The sequence below is a fragment of the Miscanthus floridulus genome, chromosome 5, assembly GCF_019320115.1.
Source record: "Miscanthus floridulus cultivar M001 chromosome 5, ASM1932011v1, whole genome shotgun sequence".
NCBI lineage: Eukaryota > Viridiplantae > Streptophyta > Magnoliopsida > Poales > Poaceae > Miscanthus > Miscanthus floridulus.
This window is the reverse complement of record NC_089584.1, coordinates 95,477,685-95,490,166: the sequence shown is the minus strand read 5'-3', so window position 1 is coordinate 95,490,166 and position 12,482 is coordinate 95,477,685. Positions and strand designations below refer to the sequence as shown.

Genomic DNA, 12,482 nt, shown 5'->3' with positions numbered 1-12,482 from the left:
GCCCTCTCAGTAATCCACTTATGGGATGCCATCGTCCCAAGAACTCTACTCTTTGAAGGACACTTGTGGGTACCCTTATTGATTTGGATCTGCACATACATGAAGAAATGTCAGAAATAGTTAAGATAAATTCATATACAACATGCAAATATCAGAAATAAGGTTACATCAAAAGGACAAAAAAAGTGTTAGTATTGGTACCCTGACACTGCCATCCTTCTGTGTCCTAGCTCTAATTTTCCATGGGCAACCCTTGGAACTGCAGTAGCCCCTAAACCTCTCCTTGTCAGACTTCTCTGTCCCCAATTAAAACTCATTCACAATAGCATGCTACCTAATTGCTATCCTAAAATCATCCATGCAAGGATACAGTGTCCCAACACTCATGTCAGGGTTGTCTCTATCCCAACCAAACATTGGCTCATCTCCTAGGTCATCATTAATAGGGATTGCTGCCTCATTCATTTCATCCTCCACATTAGTAGGTATGTTAGGAATAGGAACCTCATCTGCAGGAGCCTTATCTGCTGCTTTGAATCCAAAAGCCTCATAGATTTGATTCTCATCTACCACAACATTAGCTTCACCATCATAGTTCTCATTAGCCAATATAGTCAATGTGTTCCAATCAACCACATTTTCTTCAGCTCTACCTTCTTCAGGAGTACTACAAGTGTCACCTAAGCCTTCTACATTCTCTGCATGTCCTACATTTATCACACCAGATTAGGCAGCAGTAGTAGAAGACCCACCTTTGTTTGCTCTGCTAACAACATCATTTAGACCAACTACATCTTTCTCAACAACATCACAGCTAATATGCATTACCTTCTCATCCATCCTAGACATTATCATCTCCTCAAACTGGTCACTGCTAGTAACCTTCCACTCTGTTCCACTGTCAATGTCAACACCCCAAATAACAAGTTGCTGACTGCGGCCCCAAATGATCTTGCTGGCCATATCATCTACAAAGCCATTCAGTGTGTACACATTGCTACTGTCAAACCACAGGTCATGTTCTTGAGCATCTAGGTCAACCACTCCATAGTCGTTAACCAAAGTGTATTTATCAACGCTAACATGGATTTTAAAAGCAATGCCAGGATCAATCCTGACAGTGACAAGCAAAACAAACAAATTGGGAGTTAGGACATCCCTCACATATGGGATCCCCTCACATACATGCCATAACAATGAAACATACCACGGGGGGCATGGAGATAACACCATCATGGCTAATGGTTTGCTCTACATCCGAATCCTATATCAACGCACGAAAATTAGGAAACCCTAGCATTAGGAATCCCCCCATTCACAGATGCTGCATGTAGGTAGAAGAAGGAAGTAGATCTAACCTTGCAGGCGTCGTGCCGTCCTACGACTTGCACCGCCGTCGAGCTCCCGCCTGCCCGCCTCGAGCTCGCGCCTCCACGGGGAATGAAAGGGGAGGGGAGGGACGGGAAAATAGCGAGTGGACTGAGCAGATGGGAGGAGACGACGCTTGTTAAGCAATACACAGCGGGGGCAGAATGGTCTTTTGCCTTCGGTCTTCGAGCATCAACGGCCTGTTCCCAAGCTGGCTGGCTGATCTGGCATGCCACGTCAGCAAAAATGATAAAATATTATATGAGTTACTATTTTGTAGGATATTTTTGTAGTTGCCACCACAAAGTTGATAATCAGAGAGGCGGCCTCCGTAAGAGTGGCAAATAATTAGATGTCCCGGGGTTTAGGGTATGGCTCAGCCTTCGGGCTCGACTCACGTTTGAAAGGGTGCTGCCAGAGAAGAGGGTTTGGGTTGGGGACCGGACCTCAGGTGGTACCGTGGTAGCACGGAGGAGGGGAGCAAATGACATTGATGGGATGCTGTAACCGGCAGGTGGGTCCTACAGTTTCTGGGCCCGCGTAGCAGTGGAAAATAATAGGAAAGGACGGTGCACGGTGGATGATGCAGTCTCCCTTCGAGTGTGAGCCGGGTACTACGACAGTGCGACTTTGGACGAGGGACAATTTCAAAATTTCTGGATGTTTGTTTGGTTATCTATGGTTCTTGCGAGCAAATACAAGTCAGCTTCCTGCGTAATTCTTCTCTGTGCACCTGCACGGCTGAATGAGACAAAAAGGTGGCAAACTCAGCATATTGCCCATTTTAACACTCTATGTGGTGTTTGGTTTGGTTTACGTATTACCGGTTATAGTATTACGTACCTGGACACAGGACACTGCACGTACGCCAGTACAAGCATGTCTAAAACCAAGCGTGATCTGACACTCTCCCACCAAACCCAAACTGTAATGGGATACGGTACCCATCATCGTCTCCACTCGACCTCTGAACAGGAATTCATGGCATTCCAATCGAAGCTTGTCGTCACTTGCTTTTGTTCGATTGGGACAGAACCTTTATTCATCGAATTAAGAATTGACTAGTCACTGGAACCTCGTCCTCTTATACATAGGCCTCGTTCGCTGGTTTGAAACTTAGATGAAACTGGCTGAAAATACTATTCCGGCTGAATTATTGTAAGAAAAAATACTGTTCCGGCTAAAAAAAGAAGCCAAACAAATCAAATATGGGGTAAGGTGAACAGGGCCATACAATGTATCATAAGAACATTTCAATCTTTGGTTGACGTAAGCTACATTCCCATACAGCCTCTGCATTTGGTTTAAGAGTATCCCAGTAGACGAAATGATTTACCATGGGATCGTCCTATATTTTTAGCACTATACAAGGTTCCTCGAGTTCATGTTAGACCTACACTTCGAAAGAAATGATGTAGCGATGAGTTTGACATGCCTCTCTGTTCAGCGAATGGTTCCAGCTATTGTTCAGCGAATCTCTACGACATATGATGTGCCGATGTAAATTTTTCTAAAACTACACCAAAACCTCCATGAACTCTTCTAAGTACACCCAAAAATACAAACAGCAGCAGCTAACGCAACTAACCTTTAAAATGATGAAAGAACCAGATGGTCCACTCCTTTCTCTTGCTCACTCAAATCCAACGCACGGATCAAACCTTGTCGTCACTCATCCGCTCCCATGCCCACGCCGCGCCACGACTCTTCCTCTCCCCCGACACCCCCTCTCCCACTCGTGAGCCCACCCCCCGCGCGACTCCTCATCTCTCTCTCGAGGCCCGACGCCTCCTCTCCCACACTCCCCACGGCAGGGATATTTAACTTTTTACCATCACAACGGATGGCAACTCCTCAAATAGCATTCTTAGAATTGACGATACGATTTTAGCAGCAAAGAGAGAAAATCAATACACATTGGCCACTTTTGCTAGCGTGGCATGCTAGCACCGTAGTCTAGCTTGGATCGAGTCAGTAGCCTTAGGTAAAATGACTGGCCCTACCCCTGGCTTCTCTATTCTCCTCCCTCTCCCCATCGCTGACACACGAGCCCCATGAGTAAGATCTCCTTCAACCGCCAGCAGTCTAGCCATCACACGCAGTGAGGGGAGGGGATGAGCTCGGGATTTTGATAGAGGCAGGGTCTGTGCACATCGACCATGGCTGCCATGGAGCACGCCTTGCACTAGAGGCACCACCGGACGACGCACACCATGGACGTGTACCGCTCTCCACACCCATGACACTTGCCCGAGCAGTGGAACACCTGCCACCCCACGCACGGCCGGAGGCTTCTTTTCCGTCGACGGCTTCGTCTGCCATGGCGTGTTGAGCCACGCGGGGCAGAGGGCGCACCTCATGCCATTCCACCGCTCCCGGCGCCCGACCATGCCGCGGAACTTGTTCTTGCAAGAGGGGCAGTAGATGAGGATGGGCTCACGCGGCTCCTGCACCGATGGCTACATCATCATCAGCACCGTCACCTTTGGGCGCAGAGGCTGGGCCTGGCCGATGGCGGCGGGTGGAGGTGGGGGAGTGCTCATGTCTCAGTCCGCCGGGCTAGAGCAGGAGGGGTTAGGTGGCGTGCGGTGAGAAGGCTTCATCTTGTGCCTCTCGTAGCAGCCTGAAGGCGCCCTCGGCGGCAGTGTAGTGGGTCTTATCTAGGTGGACGAGGAGCGACAATCGTCGGAACTACGTTTACACGGCGTCTGGCGGCGGTGGCTCCTAGGCCTATGCCGAGGATCGCGCACCAGCCGCCGCGCGCAGTGGTGCGGACGTGGACCTCGTACACCGCGAGCACGTTGTCCACGCTCAGGTGAAAGCTCTAGTTTGGTTTTGGTGAATTGATAAAACCCTAAGTGCTAACCTAGTTTATCAAGTGATCATGATATAGGTAGCACATTCCAAGTGGTGAAGCAAATGAAGATCATGACATGATGATGGTGATGCCATGGTGATGATCGAGTGCTTGAACTTGAAAAGAAGAAAGAGAAAAACAAAAGGCTCAAGGCAAATGTATAAATGGTAGGAGCTATTTTATTTTGGTGATCAAGACACTTAGAGAGTGTGATCACATTTAGGTTTGATAGCCGTACTATTAAGAGGGTGAAACTCATATCAAAATACGGTTTTCAAAGTGCCACTAATGCTCTAACTCATTGCATATGCATTTAGGATCTAGTGGATTGCTAACACCCTTGAAAATATTTGTGAAAATATGCTAACACATGTGCACAAGGTGATACACTTGATGGTTGGCATATTTGAGCAAGGGTTAGGAACTTCACCGGCGGAGTATCCGTTCGTAGAGTGCGGACAGTCCTATGGTGCCACCGGCGCCCTAAACAGAAAAGACGGAGATCACTATAAGTGACCGGACGCTGGTCTCGGTTGGACCGGTGTGTCCGGTCAGTGGCAGCAGAGGGCATGCGTTTCGGTCTCATAACCGGACGCTGGAAGGCTACGTCTGGTCATGCTGACGTGGCAGCACAAAGGAAGACACCATGTGACCGGACGCTGGCTGTGTCTGGTAGAGAAAAATTATTTCTGGATGCTTACTGGAAACGACCGGACTCTGGGGGTTCAGCGTCCGATCACTGTTAGCTGCTGCGTCCGGTCGTCTTCTGACCGTTGAGATCGGGCGCACAGTATTTGAAGAGAGGGACACGTGGCGTGTATCACGTGACCGGACGCTGAGGGCCAGCATCCGGTCGATCCGACCGGAGCGTCCGGTCACCCCGAGTTGTGGCCAGTGAAGGGGTATAATGGCTCTATTTCATGGGGGCTTCTATTTAAGCCCCATAGCCAGCTCAAGCTCACTATCTTGGCCATTTGTATTGACATAGCAACCTTGTGAGCTTAGCCAAAGCCCTCCCACTCATCTACATCATTGATTCATCATCTTTATGAGATTGGGAGAGAATCCAAGTGCATTGCTTGAGTGTTTGCATCTAGAGGCACTTGGTGTTCGTGTTTCACTACGGATTTTGCTTGTTCCTCTTGGTGGTTGCCGCCACCTAGACGGCTTAGAGCAGCGAGGATCGTTGAGCGGAGGGTGGTGATTGTCTCCGACTCCGATCGTGGTGATTGCGAGAGGTTCTTGACCTTTCCCCGGTGGAGAGCCAAAAGGTACTCTAGTGGATTACTCGTGGCTTATGTGATCCTCATCTTGTGTTGGTTGTGCGACACCCTATTGAGGGTTTGGCGTATGAAGCCAATTAGCGCGTGAACCTTCAAGTGAGTGAATCGCCACAACGAGGACTAGCTTGCCGGGCAAGCAAGTGAACCTCGGTAAAAAAATATTGTGTTCATCATTGATTTCGAGGTGATTGGTCTTCATTGTTATTCATCTTTATAATTGATTGGTTCCTTCATCTACACGGCGGTATAACCTTTTTGATCACTCTCTTTATATTACCGTAAACTAGTTGTCAAGCTCTTTAGTGTAGCTAGTTATGAGAGCTTGCTTGCTTGCTTGGTGTGGCTCTTTAGTTAGTCTTTGAGAGCACACTAACATAGGGTAGTATCATAACTTTTATGTGAATAGATACTATCTAAACTAGAATTATGGTAGGTGGCTTGTATTTTGAGTAGACTAGCGCAACACTTGCTTCGCCTCATAATTGCCTAACCATTTTGTTAAGTGTTGTTGTAGAAATTTTTATTAGGCTATTCACTCCCCCTCTAGTCATTAGAACATTTCACCGGGAGCGACGGGCAAAGCCACTTCGCCTTCTTGGCCTTTATGTGCGCGCCGTGGATTTTGCCGACGAGGAAGAGCTCCTCCTTCGCCACCGCAAGCTGGTACGCCTTCTCTGCTTTCTCCCTCGCGTTATACACCGTCATGTGGGAGTCTGCTGGATTGGATTGGTCTGGATGGACGGAGCCTTGTGCATGGCGAGCTCCTCCCCTTTCCTCCCTCACTGCATGGTGATGGCCGGAGGTTAAAGAAAGATTTGACTTGTGAAGCCCACATGTCAGTGATGGGAGAGGGATAAGGGAGGGGGAGATCAAAGAAGCTAGGGCAGGGTGGTCATTTTACTTGAGATGACTGACTCGATCCAAGCTGAACTATGGAGCTAGCGTGCTACACTAGTAAAAGTGATAAATGTGTATCAATTTTCTTAATGCTGCTACGTCAATTTTAATAATTACTACATTCAGCTAGTATAATCCTAACTTATTTCAGCTTATTCTCTGCTCATAGAATACTATTTAATCATCCAAAACCAGCCAAAATCTACCGTTCACCGCATCCGAGTGAGCTGAATGTTATTCGAGGAATCGCCATCCGATCCTAAAAAGTTAAATATCCCCACACGGCGCGACCAGGGCAGGCGACCAATCATCAGGGCAGGCGACTAGGGCGCCAGCCACCAGGCGAGGCCGCCGGCCAAGGACGCCAAGTGCAGGCCGCCGGCACGGCAGTCCAGGATCGCTGGCCCGAGGTGCAGCAACGGCGCGGGATGTGGCGGCAAGCAGGCTCTGCAGGCAGCGACGTGGGCTCAGGAGGGCGTTGGTGGCTTCAGCTTTGTGGAGGACAAGGCCACGGCGGCGGCGGCCACAACTGCCCACGACGGCGCGCGCTCTGGACGTCACGCAACCACTCGAGATCAACATCCTCTACAATGTGAGACAACCCTCTTCCTTCCTCCATCCCCCCTTGTGTTTAGTGAACTGCTAGGTAAATTAATCTTTGAATTGTCAGATTCCATTGATGCAGCGGATGCAAGGGATGAATTGTTTGGCGATCTGGTTCCTGCCCTTTTCAGGTAAACAATGCAGTGCTCTTTGTCTCCATCGCTTGCCAGTGTTTTACACTATAGATTAATCTGATTCCCATGGTCTACTTTTTTTTTCTTGAACCAGTTTTTGTCATTTCTAGGCACACATTATCATCACGAAAATAGTTTCATGTGTATACTTCGTAGTAGTATCTATCTTAGAGTTGCTTGGCAACTGTGATTCTCGGGGCCTTACCTTATCTAACACAACTTGAGTGTTAAGCTGATCTTTTGAAAGTTACATCTCAGGTGGTTGTGTCTACTTTATTTTGCATTTTTCCATGACATTTCTTGTACAGTGCTGCTTTATGGAATTTGATTTCAGCAACCTGATGAAACCACACAATCTACTTTGAAACTGTCACAGGAGATGGTTATTTTTTTTTCCTTCATGATAAGTGTGAATGCATGGTCTGTTCAAAAGTGTTCCCTACAATACTTATGAATTTGTTATTATCTGTTAACATTATCATGCCTAGCTATTTGTGTTTCCCCCTCTACTGAAGATTGCTCTACTACATGAGGGTTTGGGTATTGATGACTTGACCAGTGAAGAGTATTTTTTTATTCAGTTTATTTCTTTATCAGGTCATCAGGAAATATACTAAACAACTTTTGCTTGGACTGGAATATTTGCATCACAATGGAATCATGCACAGGGATATAAAGGCAAGAAAATTTCTCCTATTATACGAATCGTGTCCGCAAATGCTTTTGATGATGTGGCTTCTTGTTATTTTGTCATATTCCAGGGCGCAAATATACTTGTTGATAACAAAGGTTGCATTACGTTAGCACATTTTGGGGGCATCTAAGCAAGTAGAAAAGTTGGTAAGTAGACATATTAGTTAATTTTATTTAAGCTATCCAAATGTGCCTTACATTGTTTAATTTTGTCATTTGAAGCCGCTCTACGACGTGGCGGGTCTAAATTTAACACTATTTAAAAATATTCTAAGTTTCAAACTTGCATATCTTTTATCAATGTTTTATGCTCCAATAAAATGATGAAACGAAATTGTTGTACAGAATTCTCTTCTTCAAACTCCAATTTCACCTATAAATGCCTTAGGTGTAGAACTGATGCTATCCTTCATCCAAGTACCAATTACTGGCCATCTAATTTATCTATGTCTGAGTTGTAATTTTTTCCCTTGCCTGCAGGAACTGATGTGGTGAAGCGGACTTGCCTTCATGGTAGCAAACACCGGTCGTTTCCCCATGTGTATCTTGAAAATATGGCATGTTCTCTTGTCAGCTTCTTTGGCATGTCCCTAATAAACTACTAGGTTACTATTGGCATGTCCCTTTTGTATCAACTAATAAATTTTTTGATATTTTGATGTTCGCTCAACAGATTTCCCTAAAAAACGGTTGAGTCAAGAGGCCAAAAATTTATAGACTGATGTATCTTCTTGGAGCAAATTTTTCTGTATTTTTTTGGCATTGCTCCATCCAACAGAGGCACTATTGTTTACCACGACACAGGTGAGAACTGAGAACAACTTTCTGTTTACCTCCACATTGTTATTTTTTCTGTCCACTTCATATATGGTACCATATGGAATTGATATGTCATGTGTTTTCATTTTTGCACACCTTACTTCAAGAGAGGTTATAACTAATAAATGCCTGCAGACATTGGACAGTCATAGGTTGCCCTAATGAGACTTAAACAATTCTCAATATTGGCTTTACAGTCAACAATGGGTTCCTTTTGTTAAAAGCGTTGGTTATATTCTTATGTACCTCTTTAGCAGGTTCACGTAGACCAAATTAAATTATTGCTGAAATGGATAATATAATATACATTGCCAGTGATATGATGTTGTTTCTCAGTTTCTGCATTGCCAATAAAAAATAGAACTGAGAAATACAATTTGTGTCCTGACAGATTTATGCTAGCTAGCTCCTAGGGTCAAGTATGGAAATTGTATTACATTATCAGGGAACAGTTAATTGGAAATGACTTCTCAACTTTGATGAATAGTTTGCTGGATAATACATGGAGAGGATAATTTGATAAGCACCCTGCAAAGTTTTTGTCACTATCTCAAAATTAATTGATTGCTCCATCACTTTCTTTTGGTGTTTCTACCTAAAGCAAACTCCAAGTTGCGGTTTTCAAAAGTAGGTTGATGGTGGAGGGTTCATGAATAGTCGATGAACTATTCATTACTTTTAATATACATGCGTGTGTCTGACATTGCATTCATTTGCTAACCTGAACTGATGAATTATTGAGGGAACTCCTAAAATTCCTGTCACATCGAATGTTTGGACACATGCATGGAGTATTAAATATAGACTAATTACGAAACTAATTGCATAACTTGCGACTAATTTGCGAGACGAATCTTTTAAGCCTAATTAGTCCATGATTTGACAACATGGTGCTACAGTAAACATGTGCTAATGACAGATTAATTAGGCTTAAAAAAATTCGTCTCGGAAATTAGCCTCCATCTATGTAATTGGTTTTGTAATTAATCTATATTTAATGCTCCTTATTAATATCTAAACATTCGATGTGACATGAATTTTAGGAGCGACTAAAGAACCAAACACCCCCTGATTCTCTCCTGAGCAGTGATGCTCCTTTCTAACTCCTACATGTGAGGTAATCTAGGCTGGCCCTTCATTGGAAGGCAATAGCTAGACACCCTGTTCGATTGGGCTTGATTGGCTTATAAGCCGTACTTTTTCAACCAACGAACAATATTTTTCTCTCACACCAAATCAGCCAATAGTACTTTCAGCCATGGTTTATCAGCCAAACAAGCCCAAGCGAACAGGGCGAGAGTCGCTGACTAGCCCTTCAGGTGAGGTAATCTAGGCTGGTGTCTCTCCTTTGTTATCCTGCTGCTAAATCTGCTTCTGCATTTACTTGGTCTTTGTGTGCAAGAATGACTACACATGATTTGCTTGAATGTTTGTGTCTTGGTTTGCTTCAAGGGCAGCGAGACGAGGACGAGCTCGGCGAGGGTGGTCCGGGACGACGCATGGCTTCGGGTCAGCGGAGTTGGCGTGGATCGGTGACGACCTAAATTAGATGGTTGAGGCGAGACAACTTTATTATGCATTTATGCATAAGTCTTTTTCGGATTATATGTATGGTCATATACAATTGTGTAAAACTTGAACTATGAGGAAAAAAATATCATTGTTTGGTTGTTTTCATAGACATCCTTGAAATGAAACCGTAGCGTTAGTACGGGCATACCTGTGACTGATCTGTTTGCATACGATGGGGTTGTTCTGTGCCTGTTGCGGGCCCTTTGCTCCTTGTTGGAGGCCCATTACATGTCGGCGGACTAGTTTTGGCCCACGTTATGATCTGACTTGCTTCCCAGTTTTCACCTCATGCATGCAGCCCAACCCAGAGCAAGCTTGTCCAAATTTCTCCTTCTGCGCTAGCTAGGATCGCTTCTTGTTCCTAAAAAAAAAAAAAGGATCGCTTCTTTCCCCGTGCAGTTGTAAAAAAAAAAAACAGTGTTGAATCATCTAAGGCCCTGTTTGGTAAGTCAGGTGACTTATTAAGTCATGTGACTGAAACCAGTGACTTATAAGTCATGCCTGTTTGGTTGTAGATGACTTATAATCTCATTAAAGGTGTGGGCCCCACGCGAAAAAGGGTGACTTATAAGTTTTAAGTAGGGGTGAACCAACTTAAAACTTATAAGCAGGGGTGACTTATAAGTCGATGGTGTTTGGTAAAATAAGTCACTTTTTTCACTTTTTAACTTATAAGTAGGTAACTTATTTGGAACCAAACCAGGCCTAGAAGACCTTCCGTGACAATGCTAATGTCGGCCGCCCCGAAGGCAGCCGCACATCTGTGTATGCTAACAATGCAGAATGGCTCCAATCTAAATTCACTTCTTTTTAGCTCTTTTGAAATTGGAATGCCAAACGCCCAAACAGCAACTTCCTCATATACAGTACAGTACAACAAACTTCATGGTCTCATGAGTCATGAACTCATGATCAACGGGCAACGGCTTCATCGCACGGCATCAAAGTTTGAGCCGCCACATGCATCGGTAGTCATCATTCCTGTGAGCTTTCCGGCCGGGTTGGTGGTGGAAGCATGGGAGTTGGGAGGTGCCTGCAAAAGCCAGATGAACATGCAGACATGCATATCGCCAGCATTGTTCTTCGTGGACCTGGTGGGTAAGGCTCTTAACAGTCCAACTGGACCCGAAGAATTCAGAGCAGAGCGAGAGGAGTGTGGCCTGGCTCGGACCCGAAGAATTCAGAACAGAACGGAACTTGCAGGTTCAGCTTGCCATGTGCATGCGTTGCTGCCGCCAGCTTTGTTTTGCAATGCGCATGCACGGATCTATCAATTAATCTGCAAAGGCGACGAGCGCCGGGGAGAGCAGACATCGCTATCTGATCAACTACCGCCTTTCGTCTGGCTCTGGCATTAGGAGCATCCTGTCTACCTGACGTGTCCTGATCGATGAGCTTAGTGGCAAACAGCTCTCCCTCTCTGTGCCAGCTCGATCGTACACAGAGTCAAAATCATGTGTATCGTGTGGCTGGTTGATCGTTACGTTGCAACTGCGCTATCATCAGGCCCGTCCTTAGTCTATTAATCATTACATCATGGACGATCTTTGATCGACGGCGCCATATTTAGACATTGAAATTCTTGCATCGAGGGCAACCTTGCTCTTTCTTCTTCAGTCTCTCTGAGTCTCTTGTACATTGCGTTAAGGTCGGCCAGACTGCGGTTCAAGAGTCGCCGTCATCGAATTCCAATTCTTATGCATCGGTCGAATTCATTTCTGAATCGGGAGTCTGCACCCTTCACGCATCACGCCTCATGTTGCAGATTTTCAGATAAATAAAGGGTAGTACTAGTACAGTATTGTCTTGGGTCCTGCTTATTCCTGTGTTCATCTGTTATTTGTTTCTCTCGTAAGGGAGAGGGATGATTTGGGTTGAACCATGGCTCAATGGAAAGCACGGCGGGATAGTTTAATAGACCAGTTGATACGCGGCTGCGTGCCTGCGAACATGTCCTCGCTGTATAATATCCTATCCGGACAGCTTGTGTCCGAACGACCAACAATTTCGTTCGTCCAGGTACAATGCGCTGTAACGGACAAGCCAACATGTCCGGTGAACCAAACCGTTCAGTGTTCGTGGACAGCAAGTCCTTTTTCGTCCGTCCGGACAAGACTCGGGATCACATGTAATGCGAACCTGTTGGAGTTACACAACTTGTTATGTTGTAAGTTGATAAATTTCTATAAGCGAATTGAGACACTTAGCTGCTTAGGTTTCTTACATTGAAACTTATCCACAGTGGGTTCTAAATTG

General features: G+C 45.4%; 1 long non-coding RNA gene across 4 annotated transcripts; it reads left to right on the top strand.

Moving 5' to 3' along the window:
• The first annotated feature begins 6,704 nt into the window (after positions 1-6,704).
• On the top strand, positions 6,705-10,297 carry LOC136452666 (uncharacterized). 4 transcript variants are annotated; one of them, XR_010758881.1, is made up of 7 exons: positions 6,705-6,997; positions 7,076-7,139; positions 7,740-7,820; positions 7,904-7,982; positions 8,316-8,392; positions 8,509-8,639; positions 10,112-10,297. It is a non-coding gene; the product is annotated as an uncharacterized lncRNA (long non-coding RNA). The 4 variants fall into 4 exon arrangements; XR_010758880.1 differs by having other exon boundaries at positions 10,107-10,297; XR_010758879.1 differs by having other exon boundaries at positions 8,509-10,297.
• The last annotated feature ends 2,185 nt before the right edge of the window (positions 10,298-12,482 follow it).